Raw genomic sequence first — 15,948 nt, 5'->3', positions numbered from 1 at the left:
GAAGATTCCTTCTTCCTCAATTTTTTGGAATAATTTCTGCAGTACAGGAATAAGCTCTTCCTTGAAGGTTTGATAGAATTCTGGAGTGAAGCCATCTGGACCAGGGCATTTTTTGGTTGGAAGATTTTTTATTGTTTCTTTGATCTCAGTGCTTGAAATTGGTCTGTTCAGGAGCTCTATTGCTTCCTGGCTGAGTCTAGGGAGAGGGTGTGATTCCAAATATTGATCCATTTCTTTCACATTGTCAAATTTCTGGGCATAGAGTTTCTGGTAGTATTCAGAGATGATCTCTTGAATCTCTGTGGGATCAGTTGTTATTTCCCCTTTATCATTTCTGATTGAGGTTACTAGAGATTTTACTTTTCTATTCCTCGTTAGTCTGGCCAATGGTTTATCTATTTTATTTATTTTTTCAAAAAACCAACTCCTTGTTTCATTAATTTTCTGAATGATTCTTTTGTTTTCAATTTCATTGATCTCTGATTTGATTTTGGATATTTCTTTTCTTCTACTGAGTTTAGGCTTAGATTGTTCATCTTTTTCCAATTCCGTAAGATCTCTTGTGAGATTGTTGATGTGCTCTCTTTCTGTTTTTCGAATGTAGGCATCTAAAGTGATGAATTTTCCTCTCAAAACTGCTTTTGCAGTATCCCACAGGTTTTGGTAGCTTGTGTCTTCATTGTTGTTATGCTCAAGGAAGTTAATGATTTCCTGTTTTATTTCTTCCTGTACCCATCTGTTATTCAACAGAAGATTGTTTAATTTCCATGCCTTTGGGTGGGGTCAAGCATTTTTGTTAGAGTCGAGTTCCACCTTTAGTGCCTTATGGTCTGAGAAGATACAAGGTAAAATTTCAATTCTTTTGATTCTGTTGATATTTGTTTTGTGTCCCAGAATATGATCAATTTTGGAGAATGTTCCATGGGGTGATGAGAAGAATGTATATTCTTTATCTTTGGGATGGAGTGTTCCATATGCGTCTATCAAGCACAGTTGTTCTAGGGTCTCATTTAAGTCTCTTATATCCTTGTTTAATTTCTGTTTAGAGGATCTGTCCAGCTCTGTAAGAGGACTGTTAAGGTCCCCTGTTATTATGGTATTGTCAGATATCGTATTGCTCAGACTGAGTAAGGTCTGTTTCAAGAATCTGGGAGCATTTAAATTGGGTGCATAGATATTTAGAATTGAAATGTCTTCTTGTTGTATTTTTCCCTTGACCAATATAAAGTGACCATCTTTGTCTTTTTTGACTTTAGTTGCTTTAAATCCACATGTATCTGAAAATAAGATTACAACTCCTCTTTTCTTCTGAATGCCATTTGCCTGAAAATTTGTCTTCCAACCCTTGACTCGGAGCTTTAATTTGTCTTTTGAAGCCAGGTGTGTTTCTTGCAGACAGCAAATGGATGGCTTGTGTTTTTTAATCCAGTCAACCAATCTATGTCTCTTCAGTGGGGAATTCAAGCCATTAACATTTATTGGGATAATTGATAAGTGTGGTAGTATTCTATTCGTCTTATTTTGTGAGAGTCCATTGCTTAGTTTTATCTTTTGCATCAGTGTGGAGGTTTGGTTCTGTCCTTTAATTTCTGAGTTCTTACTTTGCTGCTGATCCATTGTGGTGGTCAGTGTGCAGAACAGGTTGAAGTATTTCCTGTAGAGCTGGTCTTGTTGTGGCGAATTTCCTCAATGTTTGTATATCCGTAAATGATTTGATTTCTCCGTCAATTTTGAAGCTTAGCTTAGCAGGGTACAGAATTCTGGGCTGGAAATTGTTCTGTTTAAGTAGATTAAAGGTAGATGACCATTGTCTTCTTGCTTGGAAAGTTTCATTAGAGAAGTCTGCGGTCAATCTGATGGATTTGCCCCTGTAGGTCAACTGGCGCTTAGTCCTGGCAGCTTGCAGAATCTTTTCTTTTGTCTTGACTATGGACAGGTTCATCACAATGTGTCTTGGAGAAGCTCGGTTAGAGTTGAGGCGACCTGGGGTCCGATAGCCCTCTGAAAGCAGTGTGTCAGAATCTTTGGTGATATTTGGGAAATTTTCTTTTATAATATTCTCTAGTATGGCTTCCATTCCTGTGGGGCATTCTTCTTCCCCTTCTGGAATTCCTATAACTCATATGTTGGAACGCTTCATAAAGTCCCATAATTCTGACAGTGAACGTTCTGCTTTCTCTCTCTTCTTTTCTGCCTCTTTTACTATCTGAGTTATCTCAAAAACTTTGTCTTCTACCTCTGAAATTCTTTCTTCTGCATGGTCTAACCTGTTGCTGATACTTTCCATTGCATCTTTAAGTTCCCTGATTGACTGTTTCATTTCCTTCAGCTCTGCTATATCCTTTTTATATTCTTCATATCGTTCATCTCTTATTTGATTCTGTTTTTGGATTTCCTTTTGGTTATTTTCCACTTTATTAGCAGTTTCCTTCATTGTTTCCATCATTTCTTTCATTGTTTTCAACATGTGTATTCTAAATTCCCTTTCTGTCATTCCTAACATTTCTTTATAGGTGGAATCCTCTGCAGTAGCTACCTCATGGTCCCTTGGCGGGGTTGTTCCGGACTGGTTCTTCATGTTGCCTGGAGTTTTCTGCTGATTCTTCCTCATGGGTGATTTCTTTTTATCTGTTTCCTTGCCCTAATTTTCCTTTCACTTCCTCTTGCTCTTTAAGTTCTCGTGCCTGTCGACTAAGGGTTACAGGACCAGAAGGGTGAGAAGGTTTAAGAGCAAAAAAGGGGATGAAGGAAAGGAGGACTGAGTGATAAGAAAAAAAAAAAGAAAAATAGAGAAAGGAGAGGGGGTGGGTAAAAGGAATATTGACAAAAAGAAGAGAGGCACAGAAAGAGGGAGACAGAGCAATATAGGTGTACAGTAGGGTACTTTGATACAACCTTAAAAAAAAAAACACCTTCTGGGGGTGCCCAGTGGGGTGGTTCCCTTGAGGTCAGCAGCTCTTTGCTAACCTGATCAGACACAGTACCCCACCTCCACCAAGTAGAGAGGAAAGACAAAAATGCTATAAATCAAACCAAAACAAGCAAACAGCAAACTTTACAGGATAAAATTGGCTGGAAAAACCGAATAATAGCAGTAGAAACACTAACAAAAATGAAGTTCTAATTATTGAAATAGGCAGCAATGGGAAATGATAATTAAACTAGAAAAATTGAGAAAGAAAAAGGATCTGTATGTAAAAGGTTGAACTTAAAAAACAAAACAACAATCCACAACATCAAAATAAACAAAAAAAACCCAACCAAACCAAAAAAAAAAAAAAAAAAACACAACCAAAAACAAAGCAGTATGTATATGTTATTGAATATTGTCTGGGCAACACGTGGTCTTCTGGGGTATGAGATGTTAATCACAGTTCTGATACGACTGGAGGCTGCTAGTTTCTCAAACCCCAGCAGGTAGACACCCTAAATCTCTCTTCAGCCCACTTAAAAGGCACTTTGAACTTGTTCACTTACTGAGCAGAAGCTTTCTCAGGGAAGTGCTTGTCGCTGGAATCACTGCTGAAGTGGCTATCCACTTACCCTGTGTGTCAAAACAGGTCTCACTCTGCCCCCGAGGGTTAGGGCTGCTAGGCGGCTCAGACCCCGCCCTTAGGCTACTTGGTGGCTGGGTTGCCAGCTCCCACCCAATTCCAGCTCTGTGACCCTGGGGGCGGAGCTTGCAGGGGCAGATCGCTCACAATGTCTGCCTGTGACCCACAGCCGAACACTATTAGCTCTGTCTGGCTCAGCGGCTCAGACTGGGGCCCTAGACAAAGGCCAAAGTTCTCCGCACTCCCGCTCAGGCTCTCCCCAAGGCAGTTCAGCTGAGTGCCAAGTCCGAAGACACCAAAACAGTTCACAGGTAAGGCCTTTCTGGTTTGCAGTCTCGCTGCTACTGAACTTACAGTTGCGGGCGGGTTTAGACGGATTGAACACACGTGACCACTTGCCGTTTTTCCACCGTTTTAGTCCTCCTCTTGGGGTCCAGAAGTCTTTCACTGACTCCCTGTATCCTCTCAGGGGTGATGATAGGCATATCCCACCAGCCAGAGATGCCTGGAGTCCTATATCCCCAGACTCACGGTGCCCAGATGCAAGGAAGCTGTTACTCGGCTGCCATCTTGCTCCGCCTCATCTGGGAATATATTTAACTAAGAATACAGAAGATCTCTGTAAGGAGAACTACAAAACACCAGATAGACATTGTAGCTGGCACAAGAAAATAGAAAAACAGCCCATGCTCGTGGATTGAAGGAATCAACATTGCTAAAATGCCCTGTTGAGGGTTGGTGGTCCTGGTTCTCCAAACCCAGGTGACCTGATTTGATGGTTTGATGACTCAGCTGAGTTAGAAAGTTCAACCAGACAGGCTGGTATCGAAAGCAAAAGAGAATGGAAACTGAAAATAAAACTGAAGCAGCACAGGTAAGGTTAGGGTTAAAAACCAAAGTAACCTACCCGAGTTTCAGGGTAACAAAGAGAGATGTTATTAAGGAAAAACAAAGAGAAAGTTTAGAACACTTCCAAAGAGTTGGAAATGCGTCCTCTCAAGGAGAAAAGGTGAGGGAGATGGAGAAGCACAGGCAGTGCAGAGGTATAAATACTTTCTCCTTTAGAAATGGGTTGCAAATCTTTCTTTCGCCTCTCTGCACCACCTTTCCTAGTGGTCATTGATGGTCTCTTTCTATTGGTCACTGGTTACCTAGGTTACTTCTTACCCACATTCTTATAGGCTCTCCAGCCTTCCAGGTTTAGCAGGCCACGTTTTCCTCCCATCCCCCTTGAAAGTCCCTTTCTTAAGTGTCCCTTTTCATGCTCAAACTGCCCAAAGCAATCTATAGATTCAATGCAACTCCTATCAAAATACCAACATTATTTTTCACAGAATTAGAAAAAAATTCTAAAATTCATATGGAACCATCAAAGAGTCCCAATAGCCAAAGCAATACTAAGCAAAAACAACAAACCTGGAACCATCAGATTACCTGACTTCAAGGTGTATAGTAATCAAAACAGCTTGGCACTTGCATATAAGTAGACACATAGATAAACAGAACAGAACAGAGAACCCAGAAATAAACACATATATCTACAACCAACTGATCCTTGACAAAGCAGACAAAAGCATACAATGGGGAAAGATGGTATTAGGAAAATTGGATAGCTATATGAAGAAGCATGAAACTGGACCCCTATTTCTCACCATATACAAAAAATTAACTCAAGACAGATTAAAGACTTAAGTGTAAGACCTAAAATCTGTAAAATTGTAGAAGAAATCCTCTTAAGGGTAAGACCTAAAACCTGTAAAATTATAGAAAAAACCCTCTAGAGAAGTTCTTCTGTTATCAGCCTAGACAAAGAATTTATGACTAAGATCCAAAAAACAAATGCAATAAAACAAAAATAAACAAATTGGGCAAACTAAAAATCTTCTGCCCAGAAAAAGAAATAATCAACAGAGTAAATAGACAACCTACAGAATGGAAGAAAATATTCTGAAAGTATGCATTTGACAAAGGAATAATATCCAGAATCTATAAGGAATCGAAACAACTCAAAACAAAACAGAGCAAAACAACCTCTTTGAAAAGGGCAAATGACATGAATAGACATTTTTCCAAAGAAGATATAAAAATAGTCAATGCACATATGAAAACATGCTTAGCATCACTAATCATCCAAGAAATACAAATTAAAACCACAGGGGAATGAACAGAATGAACATTATTAAAGTCATAAAACAATAGATGGTGCAGACGCAATGAAAAGGGAATGCTTATATATTGTTGGTGGGAACATAAATTAGCACAATCTCCATGGAAAACAGTATGGAGAATTTCCGCAGTCCTGCTACTGGGTACCTACTCAAATGCAAAGAAGGCGTTGTAATAGCCGGGCATGGTGGCGGGCGCCTGTAGTCCCAGCTGCTCGGGAAGCTGAGGCAAGAGAATCACATGAGCCCAAGAGCTGGAGGTTGCTGTGAGCCGTGTGACGCCACGGCACTCTACCGAGGGCAGTAAAGTGAGACTCTGTCTCCACAGAAAAAAAAAAAAAAGAGCATTATATCAAAAAGATATATTTGCTGTAACACAATTCACAATAGCAAAGTTATGGAACCAACATACGTCCATCAATTGATGAGTGGATAGAAAAATGTGACACTCCCCCCCCCATGGGATACTACTCAGCCGTAAAAAAGAATGTCTTTTGTAGCAAATTGGATAGAACTGAAGGCCATTATCCTAAGTTTATAACTGAGGAACAGAAAAAGAAATACTGCATATTCTCACTTATAAATGGAAGATAGGCTATATGTATGCATCATTGTACAGAGTAGAAAAACAGACATGGGAGACTCCAAAGGTGGGAGAATGGAAGGGGTGTGAGGGAGGGAAATTTACCTATTGGGCACAATGTATAGTATTCAGGTGATGAGCACTCTTCACCACCATGTAACAAAACTGTACTTCTACTCTCTAAATCTAAAAAAATAAAAAAGTTAAAATTAGGAGACTTCACTTAAAAAAATAGTATCAAAATATACAGTACCATGTTATAATAGAACACAGTAATTTAGCAAGCAATTTAGCTTGATATCACACATGAATCCATGAAACAAAAAGAATTTAATGAAGGCTTTATCAGGCTGTGAGAATCAGAAAAATAATTCATAAGTAGAAAATGAAATTTTCAGAGGAAAAACGGTTAGCATTTGAAAAAATAGTACAGCTCTTAATTCCAAATAGTAATCAAAGCGCTTTTGTGATATCAATAAAATAGTAACAAGTGATGATTTGAAATAATTTGAGTTTATACGTTTCTTTTGTGATTTCCATTACTTCAGAATTAGGAATAAAAGCAAAGCCTTTGTAAGTACAAAAGATTCTCAGTTGCCTACAACCAATCATGCGATTTCTGGATTATCACTGTTTATTAACACTCCCACCAGAAGGGGGCGAACAGAGCCAAGCGGTTGAGAATTCCACATCACTCAAAAGTCTGTGAATAGTCGCTTTTCCAAGCGTCGACTGTCGATGGGAAAGAAAAGGAGGAAAGCAATATGTTGTAATGAATGCCCTGCTCTGCCTAGACCACTTTCTTCTGCCTCCTTTTACCTTTGTTTCTCTTTTCCTTCCCAGCTTTCATCATCTAATGTCCTCAATCCTATACAAAACGATATTGGTCCAGGATTCAAGATTAGAAAAAGCCGGTTGAAGGATTCCTTGCCTAGGTGAACGCTAAGGTCCCAGGATCCCACAGAGGGTGAGCCACGGTCCTGGGTTCTCCCTTCAAATGTTACAGATGCTCTGCCTGAACTTGGGAACAGTAGTATAGCAAACCAGTGGCGTGGCCCTACAGAGATAAAAGAATTATTACAGAGGGGAAAACAAATATGAAAAAACAATCCATCATCTTGCTATACCAGGGAAGACTTTGCACTGCAGCAACAATCCTACACATGGTACTCCCCCTAAAGATGAGAAAGGACAAGACTGGTGTTCCAGAGTGGACCTTACGGACTCTCTTGGAGCTGAGACTCTAGGTGGAGACTGCCAATACACTGCCATCCAACCCTCGGGCTACACTGTCTGTCATTTGTGTCTGGCTTGTGAAGAAAATTCTCACTTCACTCAAAGGGTAGTGGAAGGAGATGAAATAAAGCCCTAAATATTGACCCTGACTCATAAGCACCTTGGGGCCCTTACATGTTCTCATGTGACCCAGCAATAGGTCAAGCACCGGTAGTCTTATAAGGCAGGTAGATTTTGCTGATCTCAGCTTCTCTGTTCTTTTCCCTTCTCAGTCCTCTTTCTAATTCTCTTTCCTTCTTAAGACAATGTCTTCTGTTAAACTCCATCTTCTGTCTTGTCCATTTTCCCCTCTTTGGTGTTATGCCCTCTTTATTCATGGGCCTCTGTTGCTGCCTAAAACATAGCCAGTCTTGCAAGAAACACTTATTAAGTGCCCAATGTGTTCCAGACACTAGTCCAAGCCCTGAAAATGCAATAGTGAACAAACCAAAATCAAACTTGTCCCTCATTTTAGAAAGGAGAATCTAATATATATGTAAAGTCTAAGAAGCAAATAAGGAGTGCAGGGGGTGCCTGAGAAGTTGGGGGTTGCTAAGTTATATAAATGTGGTCTAGAAGGGCTTCACCAATCAATGCCATTTGGGCAGAAACTCAAAAGAAACAAAAACCCAGCCATGTTGAGTATCTAAAGAAAGATTGTTCTAGGCAGAGGAACCAGCAGGTGTCCTCCTTGAGCAGCTGCTCAGCGTGTCTGAGGAACAATCAGGAAGTTGGTGTGTCAGGAGCAGAGTGGATGGGGGGACAGTGGGAGGATGTGAAGTTGGGGAGGAAGAAGGATCTAAATTAGAGACAGCTTCATGGTATATTTTACCGATTTTGACTTTAACTGTAGGTGAGACGGAGAGTGTGGAGCAAAGGCATGATCTGGCCTAACTTCTGCTCTATCTAGATCACCCTAGCTACAATGTTGAGAATAGACTGTGGGAGAGCAGGAGTGGCAGCCAACAGACCACTTGGAGATCATTTCAATCATACAGGCAGAGGCTATGGAAGCTTAAAACAGGCTGTTTTCTGGAAGGTAGTATTAAAAAAAAGAAAACTTACTGGAGTCTGAGTTTATTGCGAAGATGAGGGAAAGAGAGGAGTCGGGAATGACTCTGGGGTTTTTGAGCATATGGAAGGGTACAGTTTCCATTCACTGAGCTGGGGAAGAAGATCAGGAGTATAGTTTTATACATATTAATTTTGAGAGACCAACAAAGTGCCAATCTGACATACCCCAGTAAAAATTCTCAGGACAAAGATTTCCTATACCCAGTTGACAAGAGTGACAGTGAGACATACCCTCTCCTGACCCAGCCTTTTCCCCACAGCGTATCAAGGGCACAGTTGCCTACTTAATGTTATCTAAGAGCCAAACTTATCTCAATTTATCTCAAATCAAACTTCCTCATGGATATCTGCTGTTCAATTTACTTTATTTTATTTATTTTTTTTTTAACGAGACGGAGTCTCACTTTGTCGTCCTCGGTAGAGTGCTGTGGCATCATAGCTTGCAGCAACCTCAGACTCTTGGGCTCAAGTGATTCTCTTGCATCAGCCTCCCTAGTAGCTGGGACTACAGGCACCCACCACAATGCCTGGCTATGTGCTGTTCAATTTAAACCTTCCTCTCTGACACATTTCTCACTGAAGTTATTCTCTTTTAACCCCGAAGTCTTCTCCTTTCACTCTACCTTAATGGAAAAGCTTGGCGTCATCCAACATTTTTCAGTTCATCAAATTTCCAACATCATCTTCTCATGACTCTCTCCAAATTCAAATGATGAGCTTTCTCTTTTGCTCTAAGTTTTGCCTGTATTATTTTCCTTAATCTTATCTTCCCAACCAGACTATCAGTTATTTTCCCAGGAAATTCTAGTTAGTTGTTTATATTTATCAAAATGGTGAATGACTTTATGGGGGCAAGACATGATTGCAAGAGGGACTTTACCTAACAATTGCAATCAGTGTAACTGGCTTATTGTACCCTCAATGAATCCCCAACAATAAAAAAAAAAAAAAATGGTGAATGAGTAAACTAATGAATAGTGTCAAGTTGCTAGTATTTTCTACCTTTCTGGATTTGGGACCCCACAGTCCTTTCTCTAGAATCTTCAATCTCTCCGAGCCAAAGAGATCAAGGTCAGATTGATTTTAATTAGTAGCTTATGGGATAAGTCTTTCTGTAATGCTATTATACCTATCTACTCTTTCTCCACACATCACCTTGTTTTTATCCCGATTGAAATGATAGTTAGAAAAAGCATAATTAACCATATGCATATCTGAATTATCTGAGTTGCTTTTTTATTTTTCTTTTCCATCCCTTCAATTTATTCTTTTGGGCTTTTGACCCCAAAGTAGTTTGAAAACAAAAAAAGGCTTCTTTATTAAGTTTTGCTGTTCTTCATTTGGGAAGATAACTCTAAAGGGTAACATAGGGTTATAGATAGGGAATAATGATTTCATAGTTTTAATAAAAACCTATTGTTTTTCAAGGGCCCCTCACAATGAAACACTTCCCAATAAGTGCTCTATACCTTTAGCCTACTTCTTTTCTCAAACAATGTTTCACTTTTAATCACAGATTAGTCTTTTTCTCCAAAGTCACTCCATTCTTCTTTAAGCTCTGATGCTGCAGCTCCTGCTTCAAGTGACCTGCCTAGTTCTCTTGTGATGTTTGGCCAAGGAGAGGTCTAGGTAGACCTAGTATCAGACCCAGAGGGTAACTCAATTGTCCCTCTTAGCCTAGCCATCCCTTTTCTTTCTTTTCTTTTCTTTTCTTTTTATTGTTGGGGATTCATTGAGGGTACAAAGATCCAGGTTACACTAATTACATTTGTCAGGCAAAGTCCCTCTTATAAATGTGTTCCTCCCCCAAGAAATATGTCAAACTGCATGACCCTCCCCCTCTTTTCCTCTCCCCACTCCCCCATTCCCCCACCCATACTAGGTCATCAATTGTCCTCATATCAAAATTGAGTACATTGGATTCTTCCTTCTCCATTCTTCTGATGCTTTACTAAGAAGAATGTGTTCCACCTCCATACAAGTTAGTACAAAAGATGTGTAGTCTCCATCTTTTTTAATGGCTGAATAGTATTCCATGGCATACATATACCATAGCTTGTTAATCCATTCCTGGGTTGGTGGGTATTTAGGTTGTTTCCACATTTTGGCGATTGTAAACTGAGCTGTGATAAACAGTCTAGTGCAAGTGGTTTCTTTTTTTTTCCCTTCTGGGTAGATTCCAAGTAATGGGATTACAGGATCAAATGGGAGGTATAGTTTGAGTTCTTGGGGGTTTCTTCATACTTCTTCCAAAAAGGTTGTACTAGTTTGCAGTCCCACCAGCAGTGTAAAAGTGTTCCCTTCTCTCCACACCCATGCCAGCATCTGCAGCTTTGAGACTTTGTGATGTGGACCATTCTCACTGGGGTTAGGTGATATCTCAGGGTGGTTTTGATTTGTATTTCTCTGATAATTAGGGATGGTGAGCATTTTTTCATGTTTGTTAGCCATTCATCTGTCTTCTTTAGAGAAGGTTCTATTCCTCTCTCTTGCCCATTCATAAAAGGGATTGTTGGCTCTTTTTATGTTGTTTAATTTGAGTTCTCTGTAGATCCTCGTTATCAGTATTTTTTCTGATTCATAGTATGCAAATATCCTTTCCCATTCTGATCACTGTCTATTTGCTTTGGTTGTTGTCTCCTTAGCTGTACAGAAGCTATTCAGTTTAATTAAGTCCCATTTGTTTATTTTCCTGCTATTGCAATTGCAACTGAACTCTTCATATAAAGTCTTTTCTCAGGCCGATATCTTCAAGTATTTTTCCCCCACTTTCTTTAAGGATTTTTATTGCTTCATGTCTTAGATTTAGGTCTTCTTTTTTTTTTTTTGAGACAGAGTCTCACTATGTCACCCTCAGGAGAGTGCCGTGGCGACACAGCTTACAGCAACCTCAAACTCCTGGGCTTAAGCGATTCTCTTGCCGCAGACTCCCAAGTAGCTGGGACTACAGGCACCTGCCAGCTATTTTTTGTTGCAGTTGTCATTGTTGTTTAGCAGACCCTGGCTGGGTTTGAACCCGCCAGCCTCGGGGTATGTGGCTAGCACCACAACCACTATACTACAGGCACCAAGCCAGATTTAGGTCTTTTATCCATCTTGAATCAATTTTAGTGACTGGCGAAAAGTGCAGGTCCATTTTCAGTCTTTTACGTGTGGTTATCCAGTTCTCCCAGCACCATTTACTGAATAGGGATTCTTTTCCCCAGTGTATGTTCTTGTTTGATTTATCAAAGATTAGGTGGCTGTAAGATGTTAGCTTCATCTCATGATTTTCTATTCAGTTCCAGGTGTCTATGTCTCTATTTTTTTAGCCACCCCTTTTCAACCAGAAAATAAAAAGATTCCCCATCCCCATTTTACTCTGAGTTTGGGAGGATCTTTCTGCATGGATTTGGAGCTTGGTACTAGGCCCTTAGAGACTATAATTTCTCCAGTATAGTAAGAGGGAACCAAGGCACTAAACAAAGTCCTCTCAGGTCTTTTGAGTCATTAGCAGCTTTCAGACCAATAAGATTTCAAATCCAAACATCTGGAGATGGTGGAATTCCTTTCACAGCCAGCCCATCCTATCGCAAAAGGGCCTACGCCCTATGGGATGAGTCTCCTACACCACATGTTATCCTTCTCCATCTGAAGGGAAGTAAACTTGGACAAGAAAGGAAATATGATCCAGGGCCCTCAGACACCACAAGGAGACAGAACATATGGAAGAAATTCTTAGAAGTCGTGGCAGAGAACACAATTAATCATCTGTAGTATCTTTGCTACTAAGCAGGAGTAATGACGAGAAGGTTATATTCTGTTCTAATGGGCTAAGTCCAACCATGGAATAACAGAAATAGGCGAAAGGCACAAATCTTATTAAGAACTCACAGTAAGGCAGGATTTTTTATGAGCCTACTTTTGTTATTTTATCTAATTATAACTGCTATTTTACCCCATATTAAAATTAGCCAAGGAAACCTGGGCCAAGAAAGTTTTATTGATTGGCTTAGACAAAAAGTGGGAGAGCTGGGATAAGTGGGAAATTAAATTTAGTCTCTCTCTGAGCCAGAGCTTCATCTCCAGACTTACAGGGAAAGTACCAAAGGAACAGGCTAAGCTTCTTTCCAGAGCTGCTGATGACATCAAAGGGATGTGGGGATTAAAAAGATGAGAAATGTTGTGACAGACTACTGACTGATCCACTTGCCTGAGAGCCAAAACAAAGAGCCTTGAAATAGACATTTCAGCACCAGGAAAAAATGGATTCTGTTATAGAAATACTCAGGGAGCCTCAAGTGATCAAAGTTTACCATAACCACTGAAATGAGATACTGCTCAGGAGAAGAAAGGGTGTACTAGGGAGGGGCAGTAGTTTCCTTCCACTTAGAAAATGCAATTCCAAGTGAGTCTCTGGTATTGTTCAGTTTATAGCTGCCAGGTGGAAGGGGGAAAAATCTACAGAGAGACATAGCAGGAGTGAGGAAAACTAAAGAGGAAAAGGAAATCTGTCATCTTGCAAGAAAATTTACAGAAGTGAGAATAAAATATAAATATTTTGTATTAAAAATCTTGAAAAATAAATTAAAAATATGAAAAAGTATACCCTACTGACAAAATTTAAAACTATATCAAGATATCATTTTTGCTTATAAAGTTGAACAGAAAAATTTAAAATACTACCTTATATTGCCATGGATATAGTAAATCATACACTTTTTTACTACCGATAGAGCTTCAAAATATATAATTGCAAAGCAATTTTGTGGTAATGTTAAATTTTATGGACATCAATTAAATATTTATTCTTATTGCATAATTATTTTTGGTCATAACAAATTACTCCAAAACTTAAAACAAAAATAAACATTTATTATCACATATAATTTCTGTAGGACTGAATTTAGAAATGGCTTAGCTGGATGGTGTTAGCTAGCTTAGGATTTCTCATAAGTTTGCAACCAAGATTTCAGCCAGAGCTTCAGTCCTTCTGAAGGCTTGACCAGGTCTGAAAGATCCACTTCCAAGGTGGCTTACTAAAATAGCTATTGGCAGGAGGCCTCATTTCCTTGCCATATAGACATCTCCATTAGGATACTTGAGGTTTTTCATGGCAAGACAGATAACTTGCCCCAAGGTAAGTGAACAAAGAGATAGCAAGATAAAAGCTACAATGTCTTTATGACCTAGGAAGTCACACACCATCATCTCCACATTATCTTCTTGGCACACAGGTCATCCCAACTCAATGTGAGAAGGGGACTACAGGAGGACTTAAGTACTAGGAGACAAGGATTACTGGGAGCCACTTTGAAGTCTACTTACCATACAGAGCAGTTACTTTTATACTTGAAGGATTTAACAGGATACACCTTCTGCTAAAGATATTACAAGCCATATCAGATTATTCAGTACTACTTTTGAATATAGCTCAATTCTATAATGTAGTACCCTTATCTTGTTAACCAGTGGAGCAATGAGAAGACATTATGTAGGTGTCCCAAAAGTCATCATATGTAGGGAAAATGAGAAATGTAGCTATACTGTACCTTTAAATACAAAATATTCTTTATGTTTTGGCTACCCACTTCTACAGTGAGTCTTCACATCACTGCATGATGAACAGATTCTAAGATACCTGCTGTGTGTACATTCCCCTCTGCCCCCCCAATGTACGGAGGCTGTTAGAAAACACTCTAGTATAAGGAAAGAAGTTGGAAAAGCAGAAATAAATAAGACTACACTGAGGAATGTTTTCAGACTGGTAGTTTTTTTTCTAGTTCTCAGGAAAGGGCTTATACTAACCAAGATAAGAATTCTGACAATGGATTTTTTTATAAGGAGGATCTAGCCAACTTGTAAGAGTTCAACATTTTCCCTCTTTAATTATAATATACACTCTATTTCAACAAAACAGACAGAAATTAAATGCTCAGTTTTTTTTACTAGACAGAGTCTCACATTGTTGCTCTTAGTAGAGTGCTGTGGCGTCACAGTTCACAGCAACCTCCAGCTCTTGGGCTTAGGCAATTCTTTTGCCTCAGCCTCCTGAGCAGCTGGGACTATAGGTATCCACCACAACACCCAGCTATTTTTTTGTTGCAGTTTGGCCAGGACTGGGTTTGAACTCGCCACCCTCGGTATATGGGGCCGATGCCCTACTCACTGAGCCACAGGCACTGCCCTATGAAATGCTCACATTTTTTAATGGGAATTTGTCAGAATTCCTCTAAGGATGCCCAGCACCTTACTTGCACTCCTATAGTATTTTTACCTTTATGCCTTGGATCATATTACACATGTCTAAGTCATTCTATGAACTCCGAGTTCCTTGAAATCAAAGTTAATTTCTATTTCATCTCTTCTTTCTATTCAGGACCTAAACCTGTTATGTTCTTCATTTCCCTTCCATTCCCCAGTTTCCTCACCTTTCTCTCCCTTTATACGGAGGGTGTCAAAAATATGTATACACATTTTAAGAAAGAAAAAAAACTGTTGTAAAATTGTAATACTCAATACATACTGATGACAAAAGAATACAAGTCATGTTTGACTACTGCAATTACAATAAGTGCTAAAAGTGGTTACCATCGTTGTCCAGATACTTGTGATTATGATGAACTATTGCGTGAGCTACTTTGACCAGAGTGTCCACTTGTATAGCTGTGTGTGCTCTTCCCCAAGTACTGCTAGAGTAGAGTGGGTTTTCTATGGTAAACCACATCCTTTAAGCCTTAAAAGTTCCCCATAGGTAGAAGTCAAGGTGTGGTAAGTCACAAAACCATGGGGGAAAACTCAAAATGGTCTTGCACTCATTGAATAACAACATGTTTCCATCATTTTCTTTGACTTCCTGACTTTTTTTTTCATGGTGAATTGGCATTCACTTGATTAAAGCCATCTTTTGAGTGAAGGTTATACTATGCATTGATACACCACAATTCAATTCATCTTTGAAAAGTAATACATAGATAAACGTCTCTTAAAATGTGTATATATTTTTTGGCACCCCAGTACAAGCAGTTAGATGGCTGTTCTTACCTAGAGGAGCCATGTGGCTGCAAAATCACAAAAGCCTGTGAGTCTTTACTTGATTTTGTATTCCGAAAGAGAATTCTCTCAAGAGATCGGTGTGGACTTCAGACTTAAAGAAAACGCTTGCTAGAAATAGCAGGAGAGTGTACAGTTTTCCGTACTTCATACCTTGAAAGGGGTATGCAGACAGAAATAAGAAACATCTCAGCAGAAACCAGACAAGAGGATGCTTAATGATACTGAAAGATAACTCCTCAACTTCTCCACTTGGCACTATGTG

The sequence above is a fragment of the Nycticebus coucang genome, chromosome 10 (genome assembly GCF_027406575.1).
Source record: "Nycticebus coucang isolate mNycCou1 chromosome 10, mNycCou1.pri, whole genome shotgun sequence".
Taxonomy (NCBI): domain Eukaryota; kingdom Metazoa; phylum Chordata; class Mammalia; order Primates; family Lorisidae; genus Nycticebus; species Nycticebus coucang.
Note: the sequence above shows the minus strand (reverse complement) of the source record.